The sequence below is a fragment of the Protopterus annectens genome, chromosome 11.part0 (assembly GCF_019279795.1).
Source record: "Protopterus annectens isolate FY-2018-M chromosome 11.part0, PAN1.0, whole genome shotgun sequence".
NCBI lineage: Eukaryota > Metazoa > Chordata > Ceratodontiformes > Protopteridae > Protopterus > Protopterus annectens.
In genome coordinates, this window is record NC_056745.1 from 596,054,332 (window position 1) to 596,069,035 (window position 14,704).

A 14,704-nucleotide genomic window follows, 5' to 3' on the forward strand; every position below is an offset into this window, starting at 1 on the left:
TCTGTGGGCTCATGGGCTTGTGATTTCCAAACATCCGTCCCCGTCAATTGTGTTCACCCACCCCATGTGTCTTACTCCGCCCCTGTATGCATCTTGTTTGCCTTGTCTGTTTACCTCCCCAACCTACCTCCCCAAAGATACCTACTTCCTCTATCTCACTTTCCACTCTCACCTGAAAAAAAAAAGAAAAAAAAGGGCAATCTGTTCCCACAAACAAATTACGCCCCATACATAGCTGCCCATTTCGCATATATGTCCGCTGGACATGTAAACTGATAATTATAATTGGCAGTACAACAGACATTGTTGTCCTCACCCCTCTCTCAGGGGTGGAAGGTTTCAAATTTCACTCCAAATTTATTGCATATGCACAGCTGTTGCTGGTAAAGAAATGGGCAGCCATGGATCTTCCCTACAACCATCCTGCACATCCTAAGCTTGTTTCCCTACTGTCTTTCCCTCTTTGTGCCCCCTTTTTCACCACTTTCCTATCTCCCCATTTTCTTTTCTTTCAAAGAAATTAGCATGGGGTTAGTGGGAGTAAACACTTTTAAGCAGTAGTAAGCAGGTTTAAGCGAGTGTGCGTATGTGTGCACATAGCTAAGCATCGTTAAGCATTGCGCAAACCCATGCAAACCCGCTTACAACTGCTTAAAGTTGCCTTAGTCACTCTGAATGGCAGGGCCCTTGTTCTGATGAGCAGCAAAATAAAACACCTCTGTCAGTCTCGAACCCCTGACACACTAGACTGCATGAAGTACCACTAGGCCACAGTAGATTTACAACATGTTGGTGCTGTAATAAATATATCATGCATTACAATGAGTGAATGTAAAGGGAAAATAGGAATGTCATAACACAAATCTTGTTCTGTGGATCTTTACCAGCAGTTGTTGTGGAATTGCATGACATGATTGTGAAATGAGAACCAGCCATTCTAGCTGGAAATAGTGTTACCGTAGCACTTTACAAACCCCACACAGTATCAGTCAATTGTCTAATTAGACAAGAAAGTACATACTCCCATATATCTTGTGTAAGCATGTGGAGGGGTGATTAAAGTTCTACACTGAAAAGTGTGTACTAGAAGCAGCAACATTCAGGTTTGAGTACAACATGCAAATCACTGGCTACAACCCTAGCTTCAGAGATAAGACGTATACCAACCTTCTGACTGACACAACTGTGTCCACAGCAAACAAGCATGGGCCCTACTTTGGAAAGCTGAAAGGGTTACACCTACCTAACGTAGCATTTTATAGCAGTGGGCTGCTATGACAGTGAGTAGTGCAATTACCACACAGCAGGCTGCATGCAATATGTAAATGGTGAGCACCAATTGGTGTAGAGGCCATCACATGCACATGTGCAGATACCTAGAAAAGCAGGTTGTACTTGCTGTCCACACATACAATAATCTCATTGCAGCAAGAGAGAGAGAGAGAGAGAGAGAGAGAGACAGAGACAGAGGCAGAGGCAGAGACACAGACAGACAGAGAAACACAGAAAAAGAAGGAGCAACAGACAGAGAAAAGAAAAAATAAATAAATAAAAAATAAAATTAAAAAAATATAAAAAACAAAAGTAAATACTTTTCCTTTAAAAACAAATGGAACACAGCAATACAAACAAAAGTTATGTAACACATATGTATATGCTGGCATGTAGTAGATGTTTATGAAGAGTACTCTACATACTGTGAATCATCCATATGTGGCAGCAGTACATATCTCTATGTATCTGTACATGTGCATAGGGCAAGGGACATACTGCAACTGTTTGTGTAGGGTGTACATATATACGTTGTTCAAGGTTGTTATGTGCATATTTCTGTGTAGGTTGTACTGTGTGGAAAAGAAAATAGCATGCAGTGCTGGTATATGACATGTGGTGGTAAAATGTTGTGATTATGCTCTGTCAGTTTTGCAGTGTTGTAGCCAGTGAGGCCTGCTTAAGCTACATGGGCTGAGGACACCTTCAATGCAGTCTGCACAATACTGTGCAATATTATTACATCACTGTATGTCTCACAACTGTCGCATAAGTGATATTCCCACCATGAATAGTGGACTGTATATGTGCCTATATGTACAGCTATATGTACAGCAATGGATGTTTATATGTATGTGTGTATGTATGTGTGTGTGTGTGTATATATATATATATATATATATATATATATATATATATATATATATATATATATATATATATATATATATATATGTAGATATCTGTAGATATATACAGATATATATATATATATATATATATATATATATATATATATATATATATATATATATATATATATATATATATATAGACATATATATATATATATATATATATAGATAGATAGACATGTAGATATATATATAGACAGAGGGAGAGAGACATGGGGCATAGTTACTGCGACAGGTGCTTGGCGACAAGGTATGGACTAAAGCCCAGTGTTGACACTGCAGTGCCATCCCTTCTTGCTAGAACACTGTACCCATTAACTACCACATAGGTGGTAGCCTACCTAATACCAAAGGTGTGATAAGGGAACTTGGGATACAGGTGGACAGTAGCCTCCCCTTTGATAATCACAGTGCCACACTAGTCATGTACTCTGTCTGTGTGGTACATGTCATCACAAAAAGTGTGTCATGTAGGGAAATATAGGTCATCGTTCCCCTCTACTTATCACACTTAAAACCCATTGGAGAGTACAATGCCAACTACAGCAACTGGAAAGGCCACAGACATACCTCACAAAGAGTAATACCAGCCTCAAACAGATGCCCTATGCAGACCGACTCACAAAACCACAGCTACACTTTGTTGCATAGTGCCTACCCAGAGGTGACCTCTGCCTAACTTACTGAGCTATGTTACACCCATAACTGTTGGACATCCTCCATGTAAACATATTACAATCCCTCCCAGATACGCGCTCTAGGACCCTACACCTTGTCAACTCACTAAACAGCACATGCTGGAGGGATAGAGTCCTAACACAGAGACATGCCATACTCTGGAACAAACCACCTATCAATAGCAAACAAAGCTCCTCATTAGCAGTTGTCATAAATACTCCTGATGATTGTTTGTGTGATAGGAAATACACCCCGGGAATCACCTCTGTGGCTCTGGTTGACAGGGACATGTGGATTTAAATTACATGTGTGTCAAAGGCCAGGGTAGGGTATGGCTAGGCTGCTGTAGGCCCTAGGGACAATAGCGTAGTACCTACCTATGACACGAAGCACACACACATGTACTTAGTGCAATAATTGCTATGTGAGGTTGACTGAGTGTGATGGTGAATGTGTTGGTGAATGTGTGCAAGGTCTGTAAAGGTGTGATAGCTTAGTGTGAATTTGTTTCTGTCATGGTAGTTTGTGTCCTAGCTGTGATCCCAGCAAAAGATGTGTATGCTATTGCTAGGCAGAAAAATTAGTATGGCATACAGTGTGACGTAGTCCCTTGTTGTCGACTGTGGTGTCCCATTGTAGGCTAAAGCAATACATGTATGCTTAATGACTGGTACTGCTCGTGAATCCAACTCCCATATGAACTGTAGTACTACCTGAAGCTGTAGGCCTAAACAATACAGTATGGTGTATGTTCACATTGCTTGCAAACACTGTTTTGTGTCTTCCCTGTAGTCCTCACAGATTACATACCTCAGGGATAAGGTTTTGTAAGTAGTGACACACAGTACTGTATGGTACACAGGTAAAGTTCATCTGTGTTGGCATACATTTGTGCGTTGTATGTATGTCTGATGTGTGTGTAAGTATGCCTGTACCATGCCCTCAATCATGTCTGTGTTACAGCGTATACGTGTGTATCTAGCAACATGTATAGTCTAGTACAGCATTATGCCACCTATATCAACAACTGTGCACATATGTTAGGCAGGGGTTTGGCATCAAAGACTACTGTGGTATACTGGTAATACTGTAACTGTACTTTACATTAATTGCAATGGATGACATCTTTCTTCACCCATTAGCTTGATATTTACCTCCTGTGGCTAGGTGGTGCATTGTGTCACATGCAGTGTGCCATGTACTGTTGTATAGTCTTACATACTGGTTTTACTCTGTTGCTGTGCAGAACATGGTTTAATATATAGAATGTGCCAGGCACTGTCAGGCAGTTGTGGGCTGAGCACTGATATGTGGTATTAAAAGTGTGTATCTACTTACAGCCAATAGTTTGCTATATATGGCATTTCATTTATGTCTGTACTTTATAATGTTAAGTGTGCCACATGACTTGCTCACAATTATTGTTTTATTGTCTTCCAGGGACATGTCTCACAAACGTAAAACCTGCATATTCCCCTGAAGGGAGGAAATACTCCTAGACGCCCTACTACAACATCATACCCTGCTGTTCTCCAGAACCAGCCAGGACCAGCATGGGTGCACTGCACTGTGGCAAGATGTTGTCCATCGGATGAATGATGTAGGCATGCATAACCAGACTTATGAGCAGGTACGCCATCACTGCAGTGATTTAATTAGACATGTCCGGCAGCATGCCTCCGATGTCCGCAGACAACAGCTTGCCACAGGTGATGGTGCAGCGTCACATCCGCCACTCACCAGAGTGGAAGAGCTGCTCCTCAGCATGGTGGCTCCTGGCCAACCACTACAACAGACATGTGTCATCATGGAGGCCGGAGTCACCCAGCAAGTCGACTCAGAGTGTGCAGGTAACATGGCATATTTGTAGACTACTGTTAGCTCAATTGTTATAACATGCATATGTCAGATGTGTACTGTGTATTTAGAAGATGGGGAGCCTGGTGTTGTGCAATACTGATAATTTAGAACATAATCTGTATGCCTGTGACTGTCACGTTGTATTACTGTAAAGTTGCAAACTCACAGCAGCAATGCCATAGTTGTTGACACTGACAAACTGTCTCATATCCTTGTAGGTCCCTCTGGTGTGACAGCAAGCCAACAGACCCATGCTGGTGAGTGTTCTACATTTAATATAGCAAATAACATGTGCATGTCATAGGTGAGTTCTAGGCCATATACACATCTAAAACACCTACACATAATGCATGCTCTGCATGTTTTCTGTGGGACTATGCACATTCCAGTAAAATGAGCAGCTGCCTCAAACACATGCAATACAGAGAGCATCCCAATCAATCGTGGTACACTGTAGTGGACATTGTATAGGCAGAGTCAATACACATGAACACAACATACACCACATTGTCATACGCAGTCAGTGTTAATATGATACACATGACATATTTAGACACCTGCTGTAAGGTCAGACTCCAGTATCCCAAATGTCATCCACACAGCACACATATTATACCTGAGGGGTAGAGGCCTATCATGGGGTGGTGCAACACTCTTCAACACACAACACATTCATGTTATGCAATACTCCCTATTGAACACCTTACATACCCATGTAACAACTGCCTGTGAAATGATTAATGGAGACAAAGTGCTGCAGTTCAGGTACAGCAAGATAGTTGCCAGTGTGGCACACATTAGTGGCCTTGAGTGACCACATGATGCTGCCTGATGATGGCTCATGGTACTACACTACATCCAGTTACAGTAAATACAGTACTACACATAGCATTCATTGCTATACACCTGACATTTGAGTGCATCCAGACATGGTATGTATACCTATGAGTGATGGTGCAGAGGACATTGGAAAGCATTTAATACTTGCACAACAATGTTGTGTCCATGTACACATTGTGTTCCAGGGTGAGGCCAATCATTGAACAACACACATGCATCAAAGACATGTATACTGTTATTAACAAGCACTCTCTACACTCGCACTGCATGCTGTTGAGCAACACACATCCTGCATGCTGACACGTGTGATAGGATTCTTTGGCTTGTGATAATGTACTCCACCATAAACCACTAATGAGTATGTTCTGGGTTGCTGTGTTTCCTGTCTTCCTCTCACAGGTGCTGAGGTTGTGTTGCTTGAGTGCAGCAGGGAACCTGAAGTCACTGCCACAAATAGTGGAAATGATGATACATGTGTTGTGGCACAGGCAGGTTTGACAGGGTCTGTCGTTGGTCCGCCAATCAACAGTACACAGCTTTCCACCCCATCTATGTGCACATTCATACTGCCAATACATCCCTCATCACCAATGGCCTTAGCTGAGGGACAGCATGCAGTAGGCATTGGCCAGGATAGTGTGGTATCTATGGCACATGCATCCTCTCACAGCAGCCATACCCAGACTCCTGGAACGGTACCACATAGGCAGATGTCTAGGGGTTCACGTGGGAGCACTGCTGGTTGTAATGCCCCTGGCAGATGTGCCCCCACAGGTCTTACAACCTCAGGTATGTTCCGGGCTGTAATGCAGGCACAGGCACATATGGAACGGTACACTAGACAGGGACTAAGGGCACAGAGGGCCTATAACACCACTATCAATGACAGTATCTGTGACCTTGCCGGCGCCATCCGTAACTACACTGAGGTCATTGATAGACATTGGGGAAGACACTAGATGTCCTCCACAATGTCATGTCCATGTGCCAGGACAGTGCAGGACAGCTAAGATGTCAACGTGGACATATGCCAGCAATTTCATCAGCTGGCAGTTGTCGCGGACGATACACAAATCACAACCACTCCTGTAGTGGCAGTAACAGCCCCAGCAATGTTGGGCTGGGCTGTCAATAGACCATCCTAGAAGACCACGTGCACATGGCTCTGGCCAGTCCCAGCAGGGACAAGGGTCAAGTCGACATCCCTCTGCCTCTGATGATAGTACCCAGTCTGGCTTAGTACCCAATACTATCCGTGACACGCCTGCCAGGCACAGGTACTGTGTCCATGGCAAGAGATGGTGATCTGTACAGCCTGGCAGGTACAGTCTGTGGCTGTCCCACAACCTCCCGTATTTGGCAGCCACATGGTGGAATTGTGTGCATGTGCATGCAGACACACACACATAAACTAAACACCTATGGCTAACACATGCACACACACATTACATCAACATTGACCCATGCTGTACTGTTGTCCCTCTCACACACACACACACACACACACACACACACACACACACACACACACACACACACATACATGCCGATTGGATGGGTCAATGTCGGGCTCTGGCAAACCAACAACACACCCTGTGCATATGATGAAACTGTGCCACCTCCTGTCATCTGTAACATTGATGCAGGAACAGGCTAACATGGTGCTGATGCACAGGGTGACTTAATAGCAGTGTAGCAATGTTAGCATGTTGTCAACAGTAAAGTGTAACGATATCCTTGTAGGTATATTTGAGCAGGCATGATGCATTAAAGCTATGATTATCAATGCAGTATTGTTTTCACCAGTGTTAATTCCAAAAATGGATTGTCCACCCATGTGCCACTTGGCTGATGTGTGTAGTTCTGGCAGCATGTGTTGGTGAGTGGACAGTATGTGTGTGATGTGTGCTGTACAGAGTTGCAGGTGTACATTTGTGAGCATGGTGGAGGTGCACTGTCTGCATGTGCGTGCATAGTGGACACATGGGAAGGGTGACATGACCTGTATTACACAGTGTTAACACTTCATAGTTTCTATTGCCGGCCAGTATGCATTTTACTACACATATGTTTTAACTTGGGTACACATGAGTGTATGACATGGTTTGCCACTATGCTGTGGGTGATACTGTTAATACTGGTCATTGGTTTGCAGTCTGGTAGTATACACAACCTCAACAGCCTGACTATAACCAATCGTTAGTTGATGTCTTGACAACTGACACACACATGTAGGAAACACAGTAGCATTTGGATCCTTCCGGTACAATACTATACCAGTAACCAGTGGTATTGGCCGCCACCCATTCCTGGGACCACTCCTGTTTGGCATGTAGCCCTCTTAGGTACAAGCAAAAACAGTAGGGATATGTCTGTCCACATCTGGTAATGCATACAGTGACCTACAATGCATTCTCCAGATGAGACACTTATCTTCCACAAGGGTATCATACAGACAGATACCTGTTGACCAACCCATGCTGTAATGCTATAAGCCAACTATAGCATAGTCATCCACATTTACTAAACATAGTATCCCGACAGTACCACATAGGTAGTATCCCATGACATGTAGAGGGGGTACCGATGTGTACATACAGCCACATGTTATGTCATCTGCCCTTTGGTATTCACATTTCCAAAGGTATTCTGAAGTCTCTCGGTGTATCACATAAGCAATACGGGGTCTGTATGCATATCCACATAGTTGTTACACACCTGTAATGAATGTCCATTATTGACAGACTTTGTTGTGTTTGAACATGTCTGAAATATACCCCAGGCATGTATCCCCACTCACACTATTCTATAGAAACTGTCATGGGTGTGTGTGACAAAGATGACCTAGGCTACAGATCACTACAGTGACTGGCCTTGTCACAAACATACATGTGTGACCTAAGGTCTGAGAAGCAGCAGCACAATCTGTCAGATACACCTACTACACCTCTTCCATCCCAAAATACTCTCCTCCTCTACAAAAAGCATCTCTCTTACATCCCCACCAACCCCAAACAACCTCCTACTATTCAAACTTAAAACACTTAAAGTTACCTCTCATAATTTCCTTGCCTTATCTGGAGACATTCATCCTAACCCTGGCCCCAGCCTCAGTACAACCAACTCCTTCCCTCCTTCCCCCTCCTCCCCCACTTCAAATACACCTCTCCCTCCTACTACTCCTTCTCCTCATTCCCCTCCTAGCACCCTTAAGGTCTTCACTATCAACGCCCAGAGCCTTAACAACAACATTCACCATGTTCACACCTGGATTAATCACAACCAACCAAACATCTTAGCCGTCTCTGAAACCTGACTAAAACCCCATATCTCTGATTCTGAAATCTTACCTTCAGGTTTCAACATCCTCAGGAGTGACCGAATAAACACAAAAGGTGAAGGCTCTGCCCTAATCTACTCTAACCTTCTCTCCATAATCCCCCTACAAATCCCAACCCCTCTATTCAAAAATACTGAAATAACTGCTTGTCTGCTCCAACTCAATACACATAAAAATATCTGCTTCATTTTTTATACATCTCCCCAGGTGACAATATCTCTACCCTGGAGAATATTCTCCACTGGGCCTCATCTGAAATAAAATATGAAACATTTATTCTAGGCGACGTCAACATTGATTGGAACAAAATCAACACACCTTCCCCCTCCCTAGCTATCAACCTTTTTAACTTCTCCCAAGTAATCCATTCTACAACCAGGCCTAACAAAAACCACCCCCCAGGATCCATCATAGATTGGATTTTAGTCTCCCATCCAAACAAAATCTCTCTATCAGGAACTATCCCTGACTTCTTTAGTGACCATCTCCCCGCATCCATTCATCGCTCAGCTAACCCGTCTCTATGCCAACATCATTACATCCAAACTCGTAACCTTAACAACTTCAACCCTACAATTTTCTCTAACATATTCAAATAAATCAACTGGCAAATCCTTTACACTCTCTCCCTCGACAATGCCATAGAACACTTTAACTTCATCTTCCTAAATACCCTTAACTCCCTAGCCCCCCTTAGAAACAAATGAATCAAAACCAATTCTGCTCCTTGGTGGACCAAGGAGACCAAACACACCATGCAGCTCAGAGACAAATGTTGGAAGCTTTATCAGAAAATTAAACAGTCTTCTGCCTTGCTCCAATATACCCAACTCCGCAACCAAGTAAAAAAACTAATCACCTGGGACAAAAAAAAACAACTACAACAAACTTCAGTCTACTAATCATAACAACCCAAAATAATTCTGGAAGTCTGTCAACTCTCTTCTCCATCCTGGATCTCGAAATAACCCCTGCCCTAACCCTAGTTTAACTGACAATGAACTGAGCTCTCTCTTCAACACTTTCTTTACTGATTCTATAGCCAAACTAATCAAAACATTCCCTAACAACAACCCTTCCAACTTCCTAAACTCTTCTAATGACTGTCACTCTATATTTCAACTCAAACCAGTTTACACTACATTCATAAAGAAGCTCTTAACCAAACTAAAACCTTGCTCCAATGCCCCCGACAACCTTCCCCCCTCCTTCCTCAAATGTGCAGCCGAAGGAATTGCTCTACCAATTAGTATCCTGATTAACCAATCCTTACAAGAGTCATACGTTCCCAAACTCTGGCATTCAGCCTACATTCTGCCACTTCATAAAGGAGGTAAAAACAACTCCATTTCTAACTTTTGCCCTATAGCCCTACTCTCTCCAATATCAAAAATCCTAGAGAAATGTGTCCACCACCAACTTTTACCCTACTTAACAGAGAATCAGTTACTTACACCCACCCAGCACGGTTTCTGTCCAGGCCACAGCACCATAACTGCCCTACTTTCCTTCTTAGAAACAGTTAATCAAGCCTGAGATTCTGGACTTCTTGTATCCACTGTTCTGCTAGACCTAGCTAAAGCCTTTGACACCATCTCCCATACTCACCTACTCTACCACCTCTCCAACCTCAATCTTTCCACTAATACTCTTTTCTGGTTCTCCAGTTACCTCTCTGACAGATCTCAGGCTGTCAGATGGAAGAACTCTACCTCCTCCTTCTTACCTACTCCTACCGGCGTTCCTCAGGGATCCATCCTTGGTCCTATACTTTTCAACATCTTCATAAACAACCTTCACACTGCTCTCCCTGACTCAACAGTCATCCAATATGCTGATGACTCTACCTTAGTCTGTGCTGCCCCCAATTTTTCTGAACTTCTCTCCAAAACACAAACAGCTTTATCCACTACAGAAAACTGGATGCACCAAAACCATCTCTCCCTCAACTCCATTAAATCCAAAATACTAATTTTCCTCCCTACCAAGGCTTCCTCCTTTGACAAAAACACTTTCAACATCCGCAGCCAAACCAACACCCCTATAGAAGTGGTACCCTACGCTAAACTCCTTGGCATAACCATTGACGAACGCCTTAAATTTGATCTCCACATTCAACAAAACATAAAAAAACCCACCAAAAGTTAGGTATGCTCTACAGGAATAATCTATTTCTTTCAAAATCCTCTAGGCAAACATTAGCTACTTCCTACCTCCTTCCCTCTCTATTTATGGAGCCCCTCTCCTAACTAATCTGTCTGCCTCCCTCTCCTCCAAACTTGAAGCTTGCTATAATAAAATCTCTAAATTTGCCACTAAATCCAAAAACTCAACCCACCACTGCCTCTCCCTTCAATCTCTAAACTGGCTAGAACTCCCAAACCACCTTGACTATCTCCAACTAACAACCACTCATAAATTAATATTCTACCCAGAAAAATGCCCTTCTCTATCCAGCATCCTTCCCCCTTACATTCCCAACCGATCATTAAGATCTGAACACCAAAATCTAATCTCCGTCCCCAGAACTAAACATCCCGCTGGCCAGCAACTACTATCCTTCTCTCTAGGTAGGAAATGGAACTCTCTCCCTCTTTCTCTTAGAAGCATACCTAACACAGAATACTTTAAAACCCAACTTTTCTTACACCTATCTTCAAAATGGAAATGTTCTTGCTTTCACCTTATGTAATTCCAAGGTTCCTGTAAACTAAGCTCCTGTTCTCCTGCACCTTATGCACTCTAACTCTAGCTAAATACTTTTAGCTGACTCTAACTTCACTGTAAGGATGAAAACATTGAAAATTTTGCAAATTTTGTTCACATAAAAAAAAAAAAACATTTTTGTTGTTTTTTTCTTTAGCATTTGCTGTGTTCTTTGTATTTTTTGCTGTGTGTACATTCTATTGTAAATTTGCATTTGCAGTGTTCTTACTATGTATTCTTGCTGTGTGGACATTCTTTTGTATTCTTCTCATGCATTATATTCCTTGGCTGTACTGCCTTTGGAGCTTTTCTCCCCGGGCCTCCACTGAAAATGGGTTCTTCTTGGCCCAGTGGACTTCCCCGGTAATCAAGCTGAAATAAAATAAAAATAAAATAAATAAGTGTATTCATGTAGAAAGCAGGCTTCACACCTATGTACTAATTAAGGTCACATGTACATATATGTATTTGCCACACAGATACCTGAAGTGTGCAATGCACATACTGTTGTTTCACTGATATGTCATACAGTAGTAAAAGCAAAACCTACAACACATTGACCAAGAGTGTCTCACACACACACACACACACACACACACACACACACACACACACACACACACACTCTGCAATTGCAGGATTCAAAACCCTACTTAGCTATATTATGATATGGGAGAGATATGCATTAACACAACGTGCTGTATGCTTTACTAGGAATTTTCATTTCCACTGCTGTATTTGTGGGATGCTGACATCATCAGACTTGGTAAAGAGGAATTTACCTCTTTTAATGTGTTTTCCTAGTCTCCAAACTTCACCTTTCCTTTCAAAAAACACACAACACACAACACACACACACACACACACACACACACACACACACACACACACACACACACACACACACACACACTTGCACATTAACACGAGATCGCTATATGCTTTATTGGGAGTTTTCATTTCCACTGCTGTATTTGTGGAATTTACCTCTTTTAATGTGTTTTCCTAGTCTCCAAAAAGGGCACTTTTCTCAAAAGAAATCACACACAAACATACAGCCCCACCAAACACACTCAGCAATTGCAGGATTCAACCCCCTACTTAACTATGCTATGATATTAGAAATATACGCATTGACACGACATGCTACATGCTGTATTGGGAGTCTTTATTTCCACTGCTGTATTTGCGGGATGCTGACATCATCAGACATGGCAAAGATGAATTTATCTCTATTAATGTGTTTTCCTAGTCTCCAAAAAGGGCACTCCTCTCAAAGGAAATCACACACAAGCATACACCCCCCCCCACACACACACACTTAGCAATTGTTGGATTCAAACCCCTACCTTACTATGTGATGATACTAGAGAGATACACAATAACACAACACGCTCTATGCTTTAGTGGGTGCTTTTATTTCTCCTGCTGTATTTGTAGGATGATGACATCATCAGACTGGACATGGTAATGTGTGTGCACTTTGTTTTATGCAATCCCAGGACTGCAACATGGGGGACAGCAGGTGTTAACAGCTTGAACAGGACTCCACAATTCTTAGCTTGTGTGATCTATCTGTGGACCAGTTGCCAATACATCATATGACAATACATATTTATGCACAGTTTGTTGATTTTGTGGATACGGCATGTGTCTGGGATGTTGGAAAAGGGCTATTCAAAGTCTATGTGGGATGTGTGTAGCTCATTTCAGTGATGTATGTCCTGGGTGGCTGCCTTGCAAACAGTCTAGCAGGTTTGGGAACCATGATCTGCCCATAACCAAACCAAAGTTGGTAGGGTTGTCTGTTTGTCGGCTTCCAATAGCTCTGTTTATGACTTCAGTCATGATGGACTCCATGGCCTTGCAGATCAGACTTCATAGGCTTATAAGACTATAGTTCCCATGATCTGTTGTGCACCAACACTTGTGGAGTGTGCCATATGTTGCTGTAACCCATTCAACGGTTTCATATCCTGTCGAGAGGGTGAGGATCAACAGACTGTTCAGGTGCAGGGTCTGTTTGTTCTGCAGTTCACTTATGACACATATAGGGAAACAATGTAATCCAATTGATGCCATGTTTTCTGCTTTGGAAGGAGCTGTTTAACCATTCTACATGTGATATCTCCTGGTATGATATAGGGCCTTTTGTCAGTGGGAGGTGGGTATGTATGTATGGGCCTGTCTGGCAGGATGTTGGCATTGTCAGTCATTTACAGTTGGCCCTGACTCAGGACATATATGAGTGTACATTGCTATTTATGACATAGCTGAAGGAAGTGTCATGGTTCTGTCTGGACTCCTTCACAGATAGTCTTTCCAAAACACCAACAAACTTAAGCACTAAACCCCTGTTATACTCTTTTACACACTGAACACCCTACTGATCCTTTTCGATCAGTCAAAAGAGTATTTCATCATAATATCCTGACATGTCCAAAGGTCAGTTTTGTGTGTACTCTCCAGTGCAGCTGGTGAATATGAGACTTTTCAAGCAATGTTACAACTGCCTTATGTACACAGATAACCCTCTCCTCCTTCTATCAAACTCAGATATATGAGAGAGATGCAACTATATGGATAAACTGGAGGCTGAGCTCTCTCGACCCATGACTGGCACAGTCTATTAGGAGGAGAAGGTAACCACACGCACCACAAATCCAGTCTCACATAGACCTATAGCAACAGCAAACCAAACACATAAACACACAAATACATACTTGAAGGCTCTAAATAAATATCTGCCTAAGCAGCAGAGACCTCGAAAGCAGACACCCAATCAACTGCTACCCCACAACAATACACACATATCACATAGTTCACAAAGTCAGTGTGCCACACAGTCACTGCCCTTAAGGCTAAACAACACACCTAATACACTTGTAATAGGTGACTCTATTGTCAAATACACTGACGTCCCACTCACCAGGCTGAACAAGGAGAAGGTCACTGTAAGCTGTCTGTCAGGTGCCAGGATCCGCCACATAACACATGCACTCAGGTCACTCCAAAGCAAGTACAAATATGACTCTGTCATTGTCCATGCTGGTGTGAATGACCCGACACATTCCTCCCTGGACTACATGAGAAG